Raw genomic sequence first — 7,323 nt, 5'->3', positions numbered from 1 at the left:
CTAGGCCTAGGGTGCTAGCCTATATTAAAAAGGCTAGTAATATCGACTTTTCCCTTTAAAACGACCTCCTCGACGACCTAGACGCTTAGATTATAGAGGTCTACTTTCCCCTAGACCTTCTATATCCTACACGTCTATAATTAAGAAGAGCTTGACCCCTCGAAGAATACTAGGGGCCCCCGCCCCTTTTTAGGCACCGCGGGCCCCCCTAGACCGTTTATAACCCCCCCCGGGGCCTCCTAGCCCCCCCTTGACCTCCCCCTCCTTTTTAGGCTCTATAGCCCGCCCCTGGACGGAAGAAAGGGTCCTATAGGGCCTCTCGATCCCTAGTCCCGCCCTTATTATAGGGGACTTTAATAGGAACCACTAGTAGTGGAACAGGGCTGCGTTGAATCAGGATACTATTAAGGCCTAGCCTTTAGTAGACTAGTTAGATAGCCTCGGAGCTACCTGTTTAGTGGACCCTAAAGAGGTTAACCTGTATAGAGGGACCCTGATTAGGGATAATTTACGCCGGGAGTTAGTTATAGACCTAGCTTTCTATACGCCCGGCTTCCACCGCCTCCACTTTAATAGCTAGAGGTATATCGATAACACCACCTCCGACTACCGCGCTATCCTTATCTCGGCAGCTATTCTAGGTCCTAAAGGCCCTATAAATAAAGCTATCCTACCCGCCTATAACTATAAATTAGCGGACTAGGAGCTATTCTCTAGGTCTCTAAAGGACCTAGAACCCTAACTAACCCTTTAGCTATAGTAGGCGATCGACGCTATAGATTAGGACTCTATAGGTTACCACCTTTTAAGCTTTATTACTATAGCCCTAGAGTCTTCCACGCCTAGGCTTAAAGTAGTAGAGCGTTCGAAACCGTGGTGGACTAAAGAGCTAAAGACCTTACGAAAAGAGAGTAGTAGGGCTTTTAGGGTCTTTAAGAAAAAGGTAAAAAAGGGGGCCCCGGCCCCCCGGCTTACCCCTTTTAAAGCCGCCTAGAAAGCAGCCCGAAACGCCTACTATCGCGCTATAAAAACAGTAAAAACCGACCACTAGGAGGCCTTCCTAGCCTAAGCCGAAGACAACGAGATTTTCAAGGCGTATAGCTATATAAAAAGCAGCCTTAACGCTAAAATACCCCCTATTCAGGGACTAGAAGGCCCGAAGGCCTATACCTTTAAGCATAAGTGTGATACACTCCTAAGGACCCTGTTTCCTACCCCCGAGGCCACTAAGGCCACCGCCACCGACGCCCCTAAAGCCCCTGTTCGTATAGGCCCTTTAGGGGACCTAGGCCCCTCTAGCCCCTCTAGAATGCCCTAGAACCTAACTAGTTTAGGTAGTAAGGACTCTAGAAGGCCCTGGGAGTGGCCTAGCTTATAGGCTATTAAACTATAGCGTGCTATCTTTGGAGCCGCTATAGGTAAGGCACCCGGCCCGGATCGTATAGGCTTAAAACCCATCTAATAAGCCTATAATACGATACCGGGGGTCTTCCTATAGGCCTATTCAGCTCTTTTTTCAGTGGGTTACTACCCTACCTACTAGAAAGAGGCCCTTAGTGTTATCCTGCCTAAGCCAGGGAAAAAGAACTATTTATATCCTAAGTCTTATAGGATTATAGCCCTTCTAAACTGCCTAGGTAAAGTACTCGAAAGGGTTATAGCTGCTAGACTCGCCTTCCTTACGAATTCACGTGACGATCTTCTACACCCTAGTTAAATAGGGGGTAGGAAATAACGCTTAGCTATTAATATAGCCCTTCTTTTACTAAATTATATCCAAAAATAACGGAAAAATCAGAAAAGTTTCGTTATCTTAACCCTGTTTTTAGATATTAAAGGCGCCTTCGATTACGTCGCCAGGCTATAGCTCCTCCGCACCCTATAACAGCTTTAACTGCCCCCGAACCTAGTTAGCTAGGTCGCCTCCTTTATAGAAAATAGGCGTATCTAGCTAGCGTTCGAGGGGCAGGTCTAGCAGCCTACCCCCCTAAATATAGGGGTCCTATAGGGCTCCCCCGTATCCCCTATACTCTTCCTGATATATATTAGGGGGGTTATAGTGGATAAAGGGTTCTAGGGCCTATAGCTCTCCTATATAGATGATTTTTAGCTATCCGTAGCTTCTAAATCAGCTAGTAGGAACTATAGGGCCCTAGAGTCAGCAGCCAACGCCCTTTTTAGCGCCGCCGAAAATAACCAAGTCCTCTTCGACCCGTAAAAAACAGACCTTATCCACTTCTATAATAAACGCTTTATAGTTAACGACTTAGCTATTATAGTAGGGCACGAAATTAGGCCTACCGAGGGGGCTATTAGGTGGCTTAGGGTCTGGTTCGACCCTAAGTTATCCTTTAAACCCCACGTCGAAAAACGGTTAAACTTAGCTACTAGCGCCTTAAATCGACTATAGAGGCTCGCTAGCTCCTAGAAGGGCCTGTCTTTTAGGGCCCTACGGCAGCTATATATAGCCTGTGTATCCACTATAGCTGACTTCGGCTTATAGCTCTGGTAGGACCCCGGGTCCTAAAAAACCCACCTAGTAGACCGACTAGAACGCCTATAATACGGCGCTCTAGTTAGGGCCCTAGGTGCCTTTAGGGGCTCCCCCCTCCGCCCCCTAGAACTAGAAGCCGCTGTTCTACCGGCCCGGGTTCGGTTAAATAGATCGAATAGGCTCTACGCCTTTAGGATCTTAAAATTCCTACCGAACCACCCGGTAAAAAAGGAGCTCCTAGATAGTGTCCGTGACGAATTAAGTAACGACGATAACGACCTCGCCCTTTTCTAGACCCTGTAGCCCTCTATATAGCTTTATAAGCTAGGGGGGGAACTACCGGCCTTAGTAGGGTCCTCCTAGGATATAGAGGCCCCGTCTACTAAATAGGAGGCTCCCTGGGCCTTAGCGCCTTTAGCGGACCTACGCCCCTATTTTCCCGGCCCTATAGCGCCGTAGCCCTCTATAAAAGATCCCACCGACCCTAAAATAGCCCACCTCGAAGCCCTAGCGGAAATCCAGTCTCTTGGTAGCTGGGCATCTGTTTTCTATACCGACGGCTCCTAAGGCCACCCCACAGGCCACCCTATAGGCCACCCGGGCCCTATAACGCCTAAGCAGGCGGCGGCCGCTGTTATATAGTGGTCACCCGTTAATAGGCCCTATAGAGCCCTAGGAATTAACCTAGGCCCCTTTGCTAAAGTCGCCGACGCTAAACTATACGCTATAGTTTAGGCCCTAGAGACTGTCCTATAACAGTCTTCTAGGCCCCTAGAGTGCTATATTTTTAGCGATTTATAGGCGGCTATTTAGAAGCTTTAGGGCCCCTCGTAGTGGGCTATAACTACTAAAAACCATATCTCCCGCCTTAAATAATAAGGCACCTCGGTCTTTATCTGGTGGGTCCCGGCTTATATAGGGATAGAGGGTAACGAACTAGCAGATAACGTAGCTAAACGGGCTTTAGACCCGGGGAAAGCCACTAAATCTGTTAAGCTAGTTACCCTTAGTCACCTAAAACGCAGGGTAAACGCAGCTATAATAGCTGACTAGAAATCCCTTTAGGCTGCTGAAGAAGAGGCCGAGAAAAGGGGTAAAATAGTCCGGCTAGGCCGCCTGTATAGACGCCTAGTTTAGGATAACCTCCGCTTCTCTCGAAAGCCCCTGTATTTACAGGGCCCACGGTGGCTCTAATCAGCCTATATCCAGTTAAAAACCGGATTCGGCTACCTAAGACCCTACCAGAAACGGGCCTAAAACTGCTCTATAGACCGCTATTCCTGCCCGGGCTCCCCGGTGCAGGATATAGCGTATCTAATCTTATAGTGCCCTATTTATAGGGCAGAAAGAGACGCCCTGCGGGAAGCCCTAGCAGGCCTACCGCTAACTCTACCGCTGCTATTTAGTACTAAAAAAGGACTATAGGGCTTATAGGCCTTTCTTTTAGCTACTAAGATAGCTACGGCAGAGTGGTTTAAGGGGCAAATTACTATGGATTCTGCGGTCTGATTTTCCTGGTTTGGTTTCCCTGACTTTAGCGTAAAGAACAGGGTATTAGGCAGATTGATACGGAGGATTTCCTTTGTTATTTACTGATTTACTGCTATATAGCACTATACTTAGCTGTCTTTTAGGACTATAGCGCCTAGCGCTATAGCCCGCCGCGCCATAGCTCTAGGGCTGCATGCGCGTAATGAAAAAAAAAAAAAAAAAAAAAGAATAATACTAAGGGCCTCTTTCTAGCAGGTAGGGTGATTACACCCACTGAAAAAAGAGCTGAATAGGCCTGTAGGAAGACCCCCGGTATCGTATTATAGGCTTATTAGATGGGTTTCAAGCCTATACGATCCGGGCCGGGTGCCTTGCCTATGGCGGCTCTAAAGATAGCACGCTATAGTTTAATAGCCTACAGGCTAGGCCACTCCTAGGGCCTTCTAGAGTCCTTACTACCTAAACTAGTTAGGTTCTGGGGCGCTCTAAAGGGGCGGGAGGGGCCTAGGTCCCCTAAAGGGTCTATAGGAACAGGGGCTTTAGGGGCGTTAGTAGCGGTGGCCTTAGTAGCCTGGGTGGCCTTAGTGGCCTTAGTGGCCTCGGTGGCCTCGGGGGTAGGAAACAGGGTCCTTAGGAGTATATTACACTTATCCTCGAAGGTATAGGCCTTTGGGCCTTCTGGTCCCTGAATAGGGGGTATTTTAGCGTTAAGGCTGCTTTTTATATAGCTATACGCCTTAAAAATCTCGTTGCCTTCGGCCTAGGCGAGGAAGGCCTCCTAGTGGTCGGTCTTTACTGTTTTTATAGCGTAATAGTAGGCGTTTGGGGCTGCTTTCTAGGCGGCTTTAAGGGGGGCAAGCCGGGGGGCCGGGGCCCCCTTTTTTGCCTTTTTCTTAAAGACCCTAAAGGCCCTACTACTCTCTTTTCGTAGGGTCTTTAGCTCTTTAGTCCACCACGGTTTTAAACGCTCCACTACTTTAAGCCTAGGCGTGGAGGACTCTAGGGCTATAGTAATAAAGCTTAAGAGGTGGCGACCTATAGAGTCCTAATCTATAGCGTCGATCGCCTACTATAGCTAAAGGGTTAGTTAGGGTTCTAGGTCCTTTAGAGACCTAGAGAACAGGTCCTAGTCCGCTAATTTATATTTATAGGCGGGTGGGATAGCCTTATTTATAGGGCCTTTAGGACCTAAAATAGCTACCGAGATAAGGATAGCGCGGTGGTCGGAGGTAGTGTTATCGATATACCTCTAGCTATTAAAGTAGAGGCGGTGGAAGCTAGGCGTATAGAAAGCTAGGTCTATAACTAACTCCCGGCGTAGATTATCCCTAATTAGGGTCCCTTTATACAGGTTAACCTTTTTAGGGTCCACTAAACAGGTAGCTCCGAGGCTATCTAACTAGTCTACTAAAGGCTAGGCCTTAATAGTATCCTGGTTTAACATAGCCCCGTTCCACTATTAGTGGTTCCTATTAAAGTCCCCTATAATAAGGGCGGGCTTAGGGATCAAGAGGCCCTATAAGACCCTTTCTTCCGCCTAGGGGCGGGCTATAGAGCTAAAAAAGGGGGGGGAGGTTAAGGGGGGGCCAGGGGGCCTCGGGGAGGTTAAGGGGGGGCTAGGGGGCCCCGGGGGGTTCGTTAACGGTCTAGGGGGGCCCGCGGTGCCTAAGAAGGGGCGGGGGCCCTTAGTATTCTTCAAGGGGTCGAGCTCTTCTTAATTATAGACGTGTAGGATATAGAAGGTCTATGGAAGGTAGACCTCTATAATCTAAGCGTCTAGGTCGTTAAGGAGGTCGTTTTAAAGGGAAAAGTTAATATTACTAGCCTTTTTAATATAGGCTAGCACCCTAGGTCTAAGGGGGAAGACCTAGGAGGTGTAGGAGGTAGGGGGGGCAGTATAGAAGGCCGGGTGGTTTTTAATTACCTAGCCTTCTGGTTTCTAAAAGTAATAGGGTTCCTAAATTAGGACTATATTAGCCAAAGCCTTTAAAGCCTATTCCAGGATCGATTCGTGGGCCGGTTATTGTTTATTAGCGTTATATTAAATAAATAGCAGCCCGTTTTTCGGGCTTTTCGAGCTAGAAAACCCACTATTTATAGGACTAATTAGGCTTTAATAGCTCGAATAACCTCGTAGTTCGGGCTATCCGGGGGGTGGTCGCCGTTATAGTTATAGTAGTGGTATTTAGTATAGACACAGATACCGTATTCTTTATAGCGGTTATAGTAGTGTTCGGTATAATGCTCGTGGTTACCGGCGTAGATAAAGCAGGTCGTTTCGGCCTTATAGGTGCCCTTAGTATAGCCGAATTTCTAGCACTTAGAGCACTGGGTTTTCGGGGTTATAGGCCTATATTTATAGGCCTTAAGGCGTTAGCCAGCGATTTATAGGCTAAATTTTAGGTAGTGCTTCTGCTTTGCTTTAGTAGGCACTGCTAGGATAATAGTGCCGCTATTAAATAGGGGGTTAGGGCGGCCTAGCTACCGAGGCTAGCCTATAACCTTAATAGGGTTAAAGGTCGTAATTTCGGTGGCTATACTAGCTAGGCCTCGGCCTAGGCCGGAATAGAGGCCCTGATCCTAGGAGGCGTTAGAAGGGTCCTATTCTTCGAAAGGGTGGACCGGGACCTGTTTAACGACTAGTTTAAACTAGTTACTAGTAGGCTAAGGGGCCTAGAGATATAGGTCTTTTAGCTTTTTAAGCCACTGATTTTATAATTCTAGGAGCTATTCGGCAGTGTATTTCGGGCCTAGGGTTAGGATAAGGTTCCCCTTAGTCGAGGAGCTGACTACTATGACGGCGGGGGTTTTTAAGACCTTATTAATCCTATTCCGTAGCTCGAGAGGGTCGATTTCCCCGAGGGATTATCCTTTAGTAGGCTGGAGCACTACTCTCCGGATCTTTTTCGGGTTTTTTAGAGTAGCAGGGGGGGGAGGGGCAGGCCCTATAGGGCCTATGGCTCCCGAGGGGGCTTAAGCTCCTTTAGCAGCAGCCTGACTATAAAGGGGCTGCTGCTACTACTACTGCTATTATTCTATAAGTTTACGAATAGCCTAAACTAGTTCGTTAACCTTCTATTTAAGTGCGGAGGTAGTAGGGGCCACGGGGGGTATAGGACCCGTAGGGGTTCCTTCGATAGTGGATTTAAGCCCTGTAAGAAGGGCCTTAATCGGGGGGGCGGCGTCGAGGCTATAGGCCTGCTAAACTAGCTAAAGAGCCTGCTAGAGAAGTCCTTTAACCTGGGCCTTACTAGCCGAACTAGTCGACTTCTAGGGCAGAGGGGGGAATTCTTTAGCAGGTCTTTGGGTCTTTTTAGCCTAGGCAGAGCGAATTAGAC

Source organism: Sodiomyces alcalophilus (genome assembly GCF_042370955.1).
Source record: "Sodiomyces alcalophilus JCM 7366 unplaced genomic scaffold ACRALscaffold_3, whole genome shotgun sequence".
NCBI lineage: Eukaryota > Fungi > Ascomycota > Sordariomycetes > Glomerellales > Plectosphaerellaceae > Sodiomyces > Sodiomyces alcalophilus.
Note: the sequence above shows the minus strand (reverse complement) of the source record.